The sequence below is a fragment of the Ambystoma mexicanum genome, chromosome 1q (assembly GCF_040938575.1).
Source record: "Ambystoma mexicanum isolate Mex_15411 chromosome 1q, UKY_AmexF1_1, whole genome shotgun sequence".
NCBI classification, from domain to species: Eukaryota; Metazoa; Chordata; class Amphibia; order Caudata; family Ambystomatidae; genus Ambystoma; species Ambystoma mexicanum.
In genome coordinates this window covers 917,057,261-917,070,637 of record NC_090922.1, presented here as the reverse complement: position 1 = coordinate 917,070,637, position 13,377 = coordinate 917,057,261, and positions in this window count along the sequence as shown.

The following is a 13,377-nucleotide window of genomic DNA, read 5'->3' as shown; positions in this document are numbered from 1 at the left end:
CACTTGATGGCTTTGGTGGCCATTCTGTATAATCAGAAGAAGGCAGGAATAAATATCAATAGGACACTGTTACAAGCCTTTGACCTGGGGAGAGGCACCACAAGACAGGGCTGCCCTGTATCACCAATATTGTTTGCTTTGGTGATTGAGCATCTAGCGGCCCTGTTGAGGGATCAACAGGGGTTGTAGTTATACACATCGGTTTCTGATTTCATTGTATGAGGGTGACATAATGCTGCTTGTTAAGGACATGTTGGATGACCTAAACCTTATAATGTGGTAGGTGAATACCTGGGTATTCCATGATGATTTAGGTTTCAAAGGGTAAATGGACAATGCAAGGTATCTGGGGATTGAAATAGCATGGGACCCAGAATTACTTTTTAGAGAACATTATGGCAGAGTGGTGGACAATCTCCCAACAAAGTTGAAGAGCCAGTGGGGTCTGTCACTATCATTGATGGGTAAGATAGTCTTAATCAAGATGGCGGTACTCTCTAGGTTCCTTTACCTGGTTAAAAATATCCCCCTGAACCTCTTGAAGTCATTCTGTAGGCACCTGAGGAGCATAATTATTGAATTCCTGTGGGCTGTAATGTGGGTGAGGGTACACTGAGATAAATTCACGATGCCATTGGACAAAGGGCGTCTGGCATTGCCAGATTTTGAAAACTACTATTTAGCTGCTTTGGGACCATACATAACCTTCTAGTATTCCAATAAACCTGCCATTGAGGCCCGTCCCTCTATAGTTATGTCTATAAAGTAGTGCCCGGTCGAGATGGGCAATATGGCAGCGTGCACAGTGAGGGCTTGGATCTGTATAGCAAAGAATCTGGGGTTCTCCCATCTGTGTTCCCCTTTACTAAAGGCTAAATATGTGGTGGGTCGAATGCAATACTGCAGCTGGGATTTACTGTGTTTAGGGATTGGTTTCCCAACAATTATTTTATATCCCTAACCTCATTTAAAGAAAAGGCAGGTAGAACATCCCTTGATATATGTATGTATATGCATATTCATAATGACTTTAAGGTAGTGTTTCCCATGTTGCTGCAACAGCCACCTACATTTCAAACGCTACAGAATCTGACTGTCGTACATGGGGGAAGGTCATTTGATTGAAAAATTGCATAAAACGGTGATTCACGGGTACGCAGGAAGGCATGCAGGACACTCGGCATAGGCGGAAAAGGAACTTGGTAACACTACGTCTGATGAGGATTGGTCATATATACTTAAACAGACAAAACGTGACACACTGAACACTAGGTATAAACTAATACACATGAACTATCTACATCAGACCTACTGTACAACTGAATAAACATATACGTACTATCCAGAGTCTACACATGAATGTATATGATGCAGACGTTTTACATCTAGCGTGGAAATGCCCAGTGGTGTTGGATTTTTGGAGATAAGATTTTTATAATTGTGAGTAAGGTGACTAAAGAGAACCTGGAACCTACACCGGAGGTAGCAGTGCTCAGGAGGACTGGGAACATCCCCAGTTTTGCAGAGAAACATACTGGTCTTTGGTTGGTTCTGGTCCGAAGGCAAATTGCAATGAACTGGTAGAGGGGCCAGCCTCTGAAAATAATTGGAGTGGTTGAGTGACGTTACCTTTTACTGCGAAATGGAAACGGCTTATATTCGAACGTTATCAATTACAAAGCAAGCTGGAAGTATCTTAGCTCCATACCAGAAATATTTGATGAGAACACAGCAAGATAGAGTGGGAGGGGATGGAGGTGGAACGATGCCGGACATGATAGATGCCGGTAATATAGCTCAGCGGGTTGAGTGCTCGCTGCTGCGATCTGAGCATGATCTGCAGGTCGCAGGTTCGAATCCCAGCATGGCCAACTCAGCCTTTCACCCTTCCGAGGTCGATAAATGAGTACCAATTTCGGTTGGGTAATATGGTATGTAAATATGTGCTCTGTAAAGTGCTTTGGATTAAGGCGCTATATAAATAACACATCATTATCATTAATAACTCCACACCTTCACCATTTGTGTTGTGTGATTATGCTCCCACAGGTGGTGGTTGTTTATTTAAATGTTTCCCTTTCCTTCATTGAAAAATATTATAAATAAAATAAAAAAATAAAAAAGAAATTGTTGCCCGATGTGATGTGAGTGAAATAATTGGAGGAAACCTCACTGTGGGCTTAGCTGGCAAGCAGTATACTGTTTTCTTTGCATAATTCACATGCACATCACATTCACACTTTGCATTGTTGTTTATAAAAGCATTTGGATTATTTTTCTTTCAAACAAAAAGGTCCAAAACAAGTAGCAAAAATTCACAGTATATCGGCACCTCACCGTCCATCCCATATTATACTCATTGTCCGTGTTAAAGAAACCCCACGACTTCTCACACACACAGCCCGCTACCAATAACACCAACCACTACGGTGCCCGTAACTCCTCCATAGCTTGGTAGACATTCTCGGTGCCCCCCCTCTAGCCATTTACCTCATATTTTGTAACGTTTCTGGGGACAACCCCTTTCTCAATATATTCTATTTTCACGTTTGCAATATTGGTCCATTCCTTCTCACCACACCACTGTACTTGGGCTTGCCGGTCTTCCCCACCCCTCTAACAGGTCCCTCTTAGCCACCATCAGTGCTGTCTTTATCAAACTTTTTTCTTTGAGGGTGAAATCTGTGTCTCCCAAGATGTGTGAAATACCCAGTTTGGGGCATTCTTGCAATTGATTGCCTACAATCCTAGATATGGGCCCTCATTAGGACCCTGGCGTTAAGGGGTTAACAGCGCCGTTAAACCCTTAACGCCTGATTACGAGGTCCCTTTCCGGCTCCCGACCTTAATGGCTGGTTTGGACCAGCCGTTAAAGTAGGGACCCGCAAAGGGACTTTCGAGGTAATTACGGTACCGCTATTTGCGTTACCGTAATTACCGCCTTCCCCAGTCCCATTGAGGCCTATACGGCAAAAATTAGAATGTGGAAGGGCCAATGGTAAATGGGGAATTACCGCCCGCCAACCTTGGAATGGGGCGGTATTTCCCCATTTACCATTGGCGGACTTGTTACAATACCGGCAGCAACCATGGTGCTAACAGCGCCATTGGTTACCGCCGGTGTTGTAATGAGGGCCATGGTGTCCCTAACAGATTCCCAGCAGGGCTGCGTCTTGGGAACTCCCAAATAGTGTGCAAAAAGGTGCCTACTGCTGTCCCACACCTCAGGCAGTAGGGGTCTATGGCTCTTTGCTCTCCCATTACTATGCAATATGTCCCTAGTATAATTGACCCTGTGGAGTATTTTGTAGTGGACAAGCCGCAACCTACCGGATATTCTAGCCTCCCAAGGGGCACCCACAGCTTCTAACCAGTCTTCTCCCTCCACGGTTCCCAAGCCCCTTTCCCATTTGTCTCTTACCTTGTATAGTGGTACGCAGGAGAAATTGTTTATCACCTGGTATAGCATTGTAATAACTTTCAGCACAATTCTCCCCTACAACAGATTGGGTTCTATGGGAGAGCTCTATGGGATATCCCACTCATCCCTGCCCTCATACTATTGTGTGTTTTAAGCGTAAATTGTAAAGTTGTCCTGGTCTTGTAGATCATGGGTATCGGACAAGTGTTGGAAAGTGGCTAATTGCAATGATTAATGATATGTTCCATGTTGTGAATGCCTGATGTCAACCATCTGACTTGGTGACCCATCTTCACGATCTCGGGGAGATCCCGGTTGCCCCATATAGGTACATCCATCGTCACCAACCCTCCCCATCCCATCTTCCTAAGTGCATCTGACCACGTTTAGCTTGTGCGATGGCCTGACGACGGAAACAACACCCCTCAGGGGTTTCCGTATAACAATCGTGCAAGGGGGAGGTTTCCCAGCATCACTTTTTGTATGCTAATATGTGCTGCCCCTTACTGCTACTGAAAAGCCCAGTAGTATTTCCTAACAACACAGACTCCCAGTCCACCTTCCCAAACCGATCTGGTGATGGTGTTGAGTGAGATTCTCGAGCACTTCTTACCCGATATTGCTTCCTCTTGTATGCTTCCTCTCTATGGTTCAGAACACACTCTGGGAAATTTTGACCAGGGTGTTTTGAAGAACAAAAATCAGCCTTGAGACTATCATCATTTTGAATAGATTAGCCCTGCCGGGCATTGAGATCGGTAAGTTTGCCCAGTGTTTAACATACTCTTGGGCTCTTATGAGAATAGGGTCAATGTTGTTTTGAAGGAACTACGCTTCTCCACCCCATTCGAATTCCCAAGTATTCGAACCCATCAGTGGCAACAGTGAGAGGGCAATCTTCTGGGATTGCATCTGCCCCCTATTTCACTGGTAAGTGCTCAAATTTGTCCCAATTGATGCGATGGTCACTATAATCTCCACATTTCCCAATCACTTCCATAACAACCGCCTCAAAGTTCCTTGGGTCCCCAGGTATATCAGGATATTTTCTGCGTAAAGGGATATCTTCCACCCCACCAGGCCACCTAGAGCCCTCAATATGAGGGTCTGACCTAAACATCGCAGCCAGGGGCTCAACAGCCAATAGAAACAAAAGGGGGAAGAGTGGGCACCCCTGACTGGTCCCTCTCTGTAGAGGAAACACTAAGGATTGTACTCTGTTAACCTTCACCCTGGCCATCAGGTTGGTATAAAGCAACTTCACCCATCTCTTAAATCTGGGGAAAAATCTCACCCATGCCATGATGGCCCAGAAGTAACCACACCTCACTTTCCAAGTCGAGGGTAATAGGGGCGTGTGGACCGTCCACACTAGCCGACGTCCCTAGGGTGTTATTCACTCTTCTGAGAGTCATATGGGAGACCATGCCCGGCAAGAATACACATTGATCACACTGAATCAATTTATCCATGACCTTAAGCACATTTGCCAACACTTACGCTAGTATTTTCAATTCCCTGTTCAATAGAGAGATGGGCCTATAGGTGCTGAAGTCCTCTGGGGGCTCCCCTTTTTTATGGATGACCACTATTGTAGCTAGCCAGAGACCTGCCAGCAATTCCCCTCGCTCCAAATCTTCGGTAAGCATTGCACCCATTGCGGCCACCACCCGCTGGCCAGCTAATTTCCATAATTTGAGTTGGAAACCATATGTGCCGTACACTTTTTGTCAAATTGCCATGCATGTGACTGAAAAAAGATGAATATGGTAGGAAACTTCAGTACAATTGGGTAATTACCAAATATGATGCTTTTCTCAACCGAAAAAATATCTTCTGAAAAAAGATCTGAACCAGAAAAAAAAAAATCATTTTCATCAGCAAATCTTCCCTGGTGCTAAAAAAAAACATCTTTCTGTAACGGGCATGCTTCCAGCATCACACTGCATTTACAATTTAGCATTTAAATTCATATTTAATAATCAATGCCAACATCTGCTTGGAGTATGTTTATTGTACCCTTAGCGCTATCTTTATAGTACAAATTGAAATCAAAATACCTTTGATATAAAATGTGATTCCAACCAAGGATGCTGCTAAGTAATATTTCCATGCCCAAACGGTGCAACCCATCCTGTTCTCTGCATGTTGTCCCTTTATGCTTCCAACGTCACCACCAGCATCTTATTTCCATGTCCATCCAGCTCCTCTCCCCAGGCACATTTTATACATGAAGGCTTTTTTGCCCTGGTGAGGGCGCATACAGTTATAATAGGTTGATGTTATCAACCTATTATAACTGTTATTAGAAGCGATCAGGGATATTACGTACAGGTATAGCCCAAGTGGGGAGAGCTAGCAACTTAATAGCTCTCCTCACTTGGTAGGTATGGTATTGTTTATTTATATAGCGCCTATACACAGGCAAGTGTTTCAAAGCGCTCAAGGAGGGTGGGAACATGGGGAGAAAAAAACAGTCGCTCAGAGCCCTTGAAATTTTGAGATGATAATAGTCTGCACAGGCAGAGTAAGTGCGTGAACCATACATTTAACAGTTTGGGGAGACAGGAAATAGTCCTGATGGCTATTCTGCAGTTTTACAAGTGCAATTAAGGGGTGAAGACAAGGGAGAACAGACAGACGTTCTTTGGCACGGTGTGTACAGATTGAGCAAGTGCAGGAGGGTCACAGGGAGGGGGAGCATCAAGTGCACCCGGTCGGTTGAGACTGGGGTAAGTGCAGAGAGAGCCACTCTCTAGGGTTAATTTTGCAAGTGCATTGAGTGTGGGTGTGGTGTAGGGCCCAAAGGCAAGTGCGAGAGAAGACTGGTGGGGGTGTCAGGGACCAGTGAGACTCTGAGGTACACCCGGCGGCCAGTCAGCATGCTGTAGGGAGGAGGAGGGAGATGGGACAAAACAGAGAGATTAGCACGGTAGAGGGAGAGAGAATTTAAGGAGATCCAGCTCAAGACGGAGGGCTGTTCCAGAGTGAAGCACCTGCTGAGGATAAGAATCTCCCTCCAAATATCTGCTTGGAGACCGGCTCACTTGGGCTATACCTGCTGGTAATATCCCTGATCGCTTGTAATTCCCTTGTTTTGTTCGGCTTTAACTTGGGCAACCGAGACATGATATGATAGGTTATTTATAACGTGCTTCATACCGAGAGGTTTCTAAGCTTAGACCTGGGGATGGAACCTGTGGTGCTCTGTGTCGTCTTGCTTCCAAGGCGAGCATGTTGCCCCTGAGCTATCCTCCCAAGACATTACGCACCAGTAATAGCCCAAGTGGGAGGGCTATTTAGCTAACCTATAACCCCTGCAATGTTCTCATTGAACAATCTACAGGCTTTAGGAATTGCTATAGATTGTAGAATGGTTAAAATGTTTTTCAGATTGATTAGAACACAACATTCTGGAGGAAGGATAACTCAGGGGCAATGCTTATGTCCTGGCAGCAAGACAACACAGCACAATACAGGTTTGAATACCGGTCCCACATTTAGAAACCACTCCTTGATATTAAGCACATTATAAAAGAACAATGGATCGGGAATATGTGATGGCTGGGAATCTGGAGCCAGGGAGATGTTGCTGCTGGACTTGGGCCTGCATTGTGAAGCAGTGCTAGAGAATGTAGGCCTGTCTAAGTGAATTGGTTGTGTGTGCCCTCCCAACATGCAAATGTGACAAATCAGAAACATTGTCATTATTTTCTGCCATTACTATATATCATGCTAGAATATGTGTAGACCATGGCCACTATGTCATTGAGAGATTAAAGGCTACATTGACCCAACAACTTTCTATGATGTATACTGCTAATCCAGAAGCCATCTTTTTACGGAACACACTAGTTGTGATTGATTGATTGATTGATTTGATTTGTTATTTCTTATGTCCCTATACACAAGTATTTCAAGGTGCAACCAGGCAAGGAAGGGGGAACAAATCGAGCACAAGACATACAATCAGGCTTAGTGTCAATTAGATTGTGCCACGGCCAAGTGCACCCAGAGCAGCATGGCCCTGAGTTAAGTGCAAGGAAGGCTGGTACTTCATGGGGCAATTCCAGCTCGGTAGTGCAAGGTTAGCCAGGCGACAGTGTAAGGTGGGCCAGGTGGCAACTGCTGGGTGACTGGTCAGGGGGGCCTGGTGTCCTTTAAGACTCAGAAGACACCAAGCAGCCAGTCAGCAGTCACAGCAGGAGCAAGGGAAGGTTAGCAGGGAAGAGGGAGCAAGAAAGAAGAGGAGAAAAGGAAGGTCTTGAGGAGTTTCCAGAATTTAAGGATATCCGGGTCAAGGTGGAGAGAGAGGCAGGGAGGCCATTCCAGAGGGAGGCACCTGCAGACGAGAGACATCTACCCCCCATTCTCTGCTTGGAGAAAGAAACTCACACAGAGAGAATTAGAAGTAGACAAGCGGAAGGCTCTAGGAGGAAGGTACTTAGGACGAGTGAGTTGAAGGTCGTAAACTTTATCCTTGCAGTGGAGGGATTTCAGGGCTAGAGAGATGGGGTCCCTGGGCTTGAGGCCAAGGATAAAACCTGTGGTCCAGTTCTGGATGAGTTGAAAAGGGCAACGCGTAGAGTTAGACAGATTGAGAAAGATGCTGTTGTAGTAGTCCAGCATAGAGAGAGAACCAGGGCTCTGGAGACAGTGAGATACCGGTCATGGAGACAACGACTAGATTCAGAGTGGAGAGTTAGCTGGGAGGTAGCCAACTTCTCCAGGAGTTTGCCCAAGAAAGGAGTGATGAGATCAGGCGATGGTCTGCCAGAATGGAGGAGTTGGCAGAAGGATTTTTCAGTAGGGGGTGCACACGGGAGTGCTTGAGAAGAGGGGGGAAAGATCCAGTGTTGAAGGAGTGATTACAGAAATAAGCCAAAGCTGGAGCAAGATAACCTATGTTGTCCTTAATGGTTTTGGAAAATCAGGGGAGCAGGGGGTCTCCTGTTTGGATGAGACTCCAATAGACCAGACGTGTCTAGAAACATCATCGGGTGTTACAGAAGAGAGGGAGGAGAGAAGGAGAGGAGGGGGGGACAGCCAAGTACGGCCTGAGAGAGGTAGCAGGAGAGAGAAGTGAAGAGGAGCAGAGTGTGGACGGGATGTCCTGGGTTTTAGTGGTGGAAATGGAAGTCAGAGCTGTGCAAAGGGCCTGGGTAGGTGTGGAAGAGGTAGATACTGCAGTAGGATTGAACAGCTCCTTGCAGATTTTGAAAAGTTTGGCTGTGTTGTTAGAGGCTGCAGTGATACAGGCTTGACTATGGACCCTCTTCTTAGAGAAGATGGAGAGTCTGTATTGCCCTTGGAACAGGCAGCATGCCAGTTTGTCAGAGGGTGCACGCAAAGCTCACCACTTAGCTTCAGATACTCTGCACTTGTGTTTCAGAGAGGACAGATTGGAGTCATACCAAGAGTTGCACTTGGTGGCAGGCTTCAGGTGGATCCTTGTTAGGCAAGATTGTATGCCGTACCTTGTGGGAGACTGCACCAGCCGTGTCCTCTTGGCAATAGTTAACCCAACCTTTGGTATAAGCATGTACTACACAATTTGGTAGAGTGACTAAGCAGCCAGGATTATCTCAAGAGGGGTCAATGTGAGCTGTAGGGTTACACACAGAGATTCACAGTGACACGTATCGAAATAAACACTAACACTCAGGGTTCCTTGATTAAACAATTATGAATGCATTGAAAAGTCAGTTGAATAAGCCTTCTTTAGGGGGAAAGACAAAGAACATAGGCAAAAGTAAGAAGAGTCTTTCAGGGAGCCAGGACAGCCAATGTTAGTTGAGCAAATGTCTAGGTGAGCTGTAGCACTTCTTGCAGGTAGGTAAAAAGTATTGCACAATGTTTGAGAGGTTTTTGTCTAAAAATGAAATCACTGTAGGGCCACAAGCTGGGAGGCTTGTGAGGGGCAAAACGGCAAGCAACTATGCAAAGCAACCAAAATAAGTCTCAACTCCTCCTCAAATCCTCTTAATTGTACAGTACCTTTGGTTAGAAGAAAAACTGCTTCCAGCTGGCTTCTGTTCCTGTACAGGTCTGCAGATCCTGTGTTCCTGGGCCTCAGTCATGGGGACAAGAGGAAGGATGTCTGGGGACTCCCCTGCACTACGAATGTACAGTCGGCTGCAGCAATGGGCAAACTTCTGATCTGCGGCTCTTCACGGTTTCAGCTCCTCGTGGCTCTCGCAAACAGCACCACTGCAGTTCTCCGATACCTTAATGGACTTTCCTTGCATCTGGGATCCAGCACTCTGATGAGGTGGCTCAGGTTCAATCTGTCCTGCTTCATGGGAGTCTGGAGGATCTTCCTGGAGCTTGTGTGTGACTTAAAAACGATGCACTCAATCTGGTGTTCCTCTCCCTGGCAATTGGTTCCTGCAGCAGCAATGGAAGTACAGCCGGCTCCGAGAGGACGTCCAGACAAGTTCACTTTGGGGGTGTTTGGTCCCATCAACCCAAGAGGAGAAGTTTTCTGTTGCAGGGCTTTTCTAGTCGAGCTGAATTCAGAGCTTCAGCAAGGCAGCAGGGCTTTACCGGGCAAACCAACAGTACAGGATTTGCAGCAAGCATCTCGTCCAAGTTCTTCTTCGGATTCCTTCATCCAGTGGTCGACTCTGTCTTCCAAGCCAAAAAGCTTTGCCTTTTATGCATGTTTCTCCCATTCATTTATAGCCTAGCAGTCACTCACACAGCAGGGTGGCTGTCTTCCAAGGACAGCCAGCTGGGCAATCACCTTTGGGTGTATTCCTGTAACAAAGGGGATTAAGCACTGGGAGTTTCGGGAACCTCCTTCACTGCCTGCTCCTGCCAGACATGCTGGAGCCAGAGGCGGGCTTCACCAGTGAAATCTGCCAAAGACAAAATTAACAAAGGGACCAAACCGGGTTTGGCATGCAGAGTAAATCTCAAGCAGTACCTTTCCAACAAGAAATGGCAAAAAAAGAAGACAAAATGGGCACCCATGGGTGACTCACTGCAGCTGCAACTGCAGCCTGCGGTAAAAACACACAGTGGTAAGAAAAAGTAAACCACTGCCACCAGCCATTAATTGTAGAAAGGGGAACATAGAAATGTTACATGAGAAAGTAGACAAAGGGGATACTAAGTAACCCCTCCAGCACCCTATTGTAAGATAGTGTGCGCTGGGTCTAGAAGGTTACAAATGTAAGTAAAGTCAATTTCACTTCACTGCTCTTGGAAACAGTAGTTTCACCAAGAGAAGGTATTTAAACCATTGGGAAATCTAAGAGACTTCCCTGTGCCACTGCACATAAGGTGCTGTGTGCCAAAAATGTAAAGATGATGCATATGGAGTTTGCCAGACTCCAAAGTCAAAAGAAACACAGATTGCAAATCACAGAAACATACATGAGAGAGTGGGAAAAGGTCTCACTCTTTCCAGGATAGAATTTAAAAGACCTAAAGTCCAGCAAAAATAACTGGTGCTCTCTATGGTAGAAGGGAATTAGCACATTTCTTAGAATTCTCCCTAACAATCCTCATGACAGGGGCAAGGCTATCCAGAGTGTTAGAGATGATATTGATATTTATATTGATATTTTATTTCTATTGCGCTTGTACACAAGTCTTCCTAGGCCCAGTGACATTGAGAACGTACAAGTACATGGGAGAGGGGAGGGGAAAGGTGCATGGAAGGGGGGAGAAGTGGAAAGTGCGAAACAGAGGAGAAACAGATAAATAGCAATACATAAATAATAAAGACAACAAACAGATGGAAAGGTGGAGGTTGGGAAGGGCTGTGTCAGGATGGGAGTCAGCCACCGGGGTAGGTGGGGGAGAGAAAGTGGAGGCAAAGGTAGCAACTGACACTTGCTTCATAGTTCGAAAGACCGAAAAGGAAGGTAGCAGTGTTTTGTGGGCCTTTGCCAAGGGGACAGGAAGCTTCACGTGAGAAGAAAGAAGAAAGTGGTCAGTCCAGGAGGCAGGAGTAGTGAGAGGATTAGAGAGGGGGATGTCTGAAGAGATGGAAGCATCCAAGGTTTATCCAGCAGAGTGAGTCAGACCAGAGGGTAGAATGGAGAAGGAAAGAGAGCCGCATAGTTTGCGGAAAAAAAAGACTAGTGGAGTGTGAGGAGTCCAGGTGGATGTTGAGATCCCCAATGAGCAGAAGCTGGGAGGTATAGGTATAGGAAAGGAGAGAGGAAGTGAGGTCAGCCCATTCAGAGAGGAAGAGGGTGACCTAGCCAGGTGGCCTGCAGATGGTGGCCAAGGTCAGAACGAGCCAGGAGAAATATAGAGCCTGCACACCAGGAATTCAAAAGAGGAATGTTGAATTGTTGAAAAGAAAAAACAATGTGGTGGTGCAATAAAGATAAAATAACACTATGCCGGTCTAAAGGACACCAAAAAAGTGCAATGTACAGTCTGATTCAAAATTGCTCAAGGATCGTGGCACTTTAACATTTGGATAAAATTCAACATCATGTAAAAACAGCTGCAGATAAGTTCTATTTCAAGGCATATAATTTAATTTCATCTGAATAATACTTCAACTGATGGAAATGTGCTCGCCACATTTTTTTGTTATTTTTAATAAGCTCTCATTCCATGTTTTGATCTTTATCTTTGAAGTAATCAAAGAGCAGATGCCTGCCAATTGCCCCAGAATCGTGAACCATTCCTCCCTCAAGGGATATATCTCAAATGCCATTTTAAGTACAGCTCACAGTTAATATTTTCATGACCGATTCTACACTCTAAAATGCAGGAGAATTTCAATAAAGCAAAATGATATTAATCAAACCACAAGGTTAAAAACGAATCCAAACTATAATAGGAATGATTAATGAGGTTGACCTGCCAAAAAGTACATCTCAAAGACATACTCTTGTTCTTTGATTTGAGGTAATTGAGTGAACTTTTCTTTCTTATCTCCATCAGATGGTACTCCCAGCCTTCCAAGTGAAATTCTCATGCAAAACAGTTCCGCAAACTTCTGCAAGTGTCCAAGTGTCCAGTATCATTGGGGTATTGACCTTAGGGCCTATGACATCATCCACATTATTATTATGTATGCAGTGCCAACCCATTTTCACACACAGTGAATTGGACAGTAATTTTCCTCTCCCCCAGAAGGCCTGCCTCTCGCAACCGGTAGGACAAGGGATTTATGAGATCTAGATTACGGATAATGAGGGAGGAGAGAAAGGATTGTCTGAAATGACCATTTTAAACTTGCACATCAGCAACTCCAAAAAGTCACAACATGGCAATGTTTTGTAATTTACAACTAAACACAATAATAAATATATTCTCTGATTCAGCAAGTCATGCCGGACCTAGAGATACTAGTTTGGTTTTGTCACAACCTTCCTGAAATTCTTCGCGTTTTAGGGTCTAACATAATTGGGACTATGGGGGTCATTACGACCCTGGCGGTAGGGGTTTAATGGGGCCGGTAGAGCTGCCGACCCTGTTAAACCCCTACCGCCTCGTTACGAGATTTGCTTGCGGGAACCAGTAAGGATGCCTGGTAAAACCAGGCGTCCTAAGCGGGTCCCACAAGCAGACCAGGATGCAAACAACGGGCCCGTTATTAACGGGCCCGTTGTTTGCATCCATGCCATTCCCATTGGGCCCTATGGGGGCTCGAATGGGAATGGGGATGTACCGAGTCCAGGTTCCCTGAATGGGGAAATACCGGGCCCACCAAGGTTGGAATGGCCTGGTATTTCCCCATTCAGGGAACCCAGACCCGGCACCCAGAATGGGGGTAGCCATGCTGCAAATAGCTGCATGGCTACCTCCAGGGTCGCAATGACCCCCTATGAAACTTAATAATCCAAACATTTATTTCACATTCTATTATCTCTCCAACTTTCAGATTTTTATCATTTATAGGAAAACCAGAAACACATTTGTATCTATAACCAGGGACGTCATTTAGGGGTCACCAGAGGTCGCAACTGCGACCTCTGAGGTCT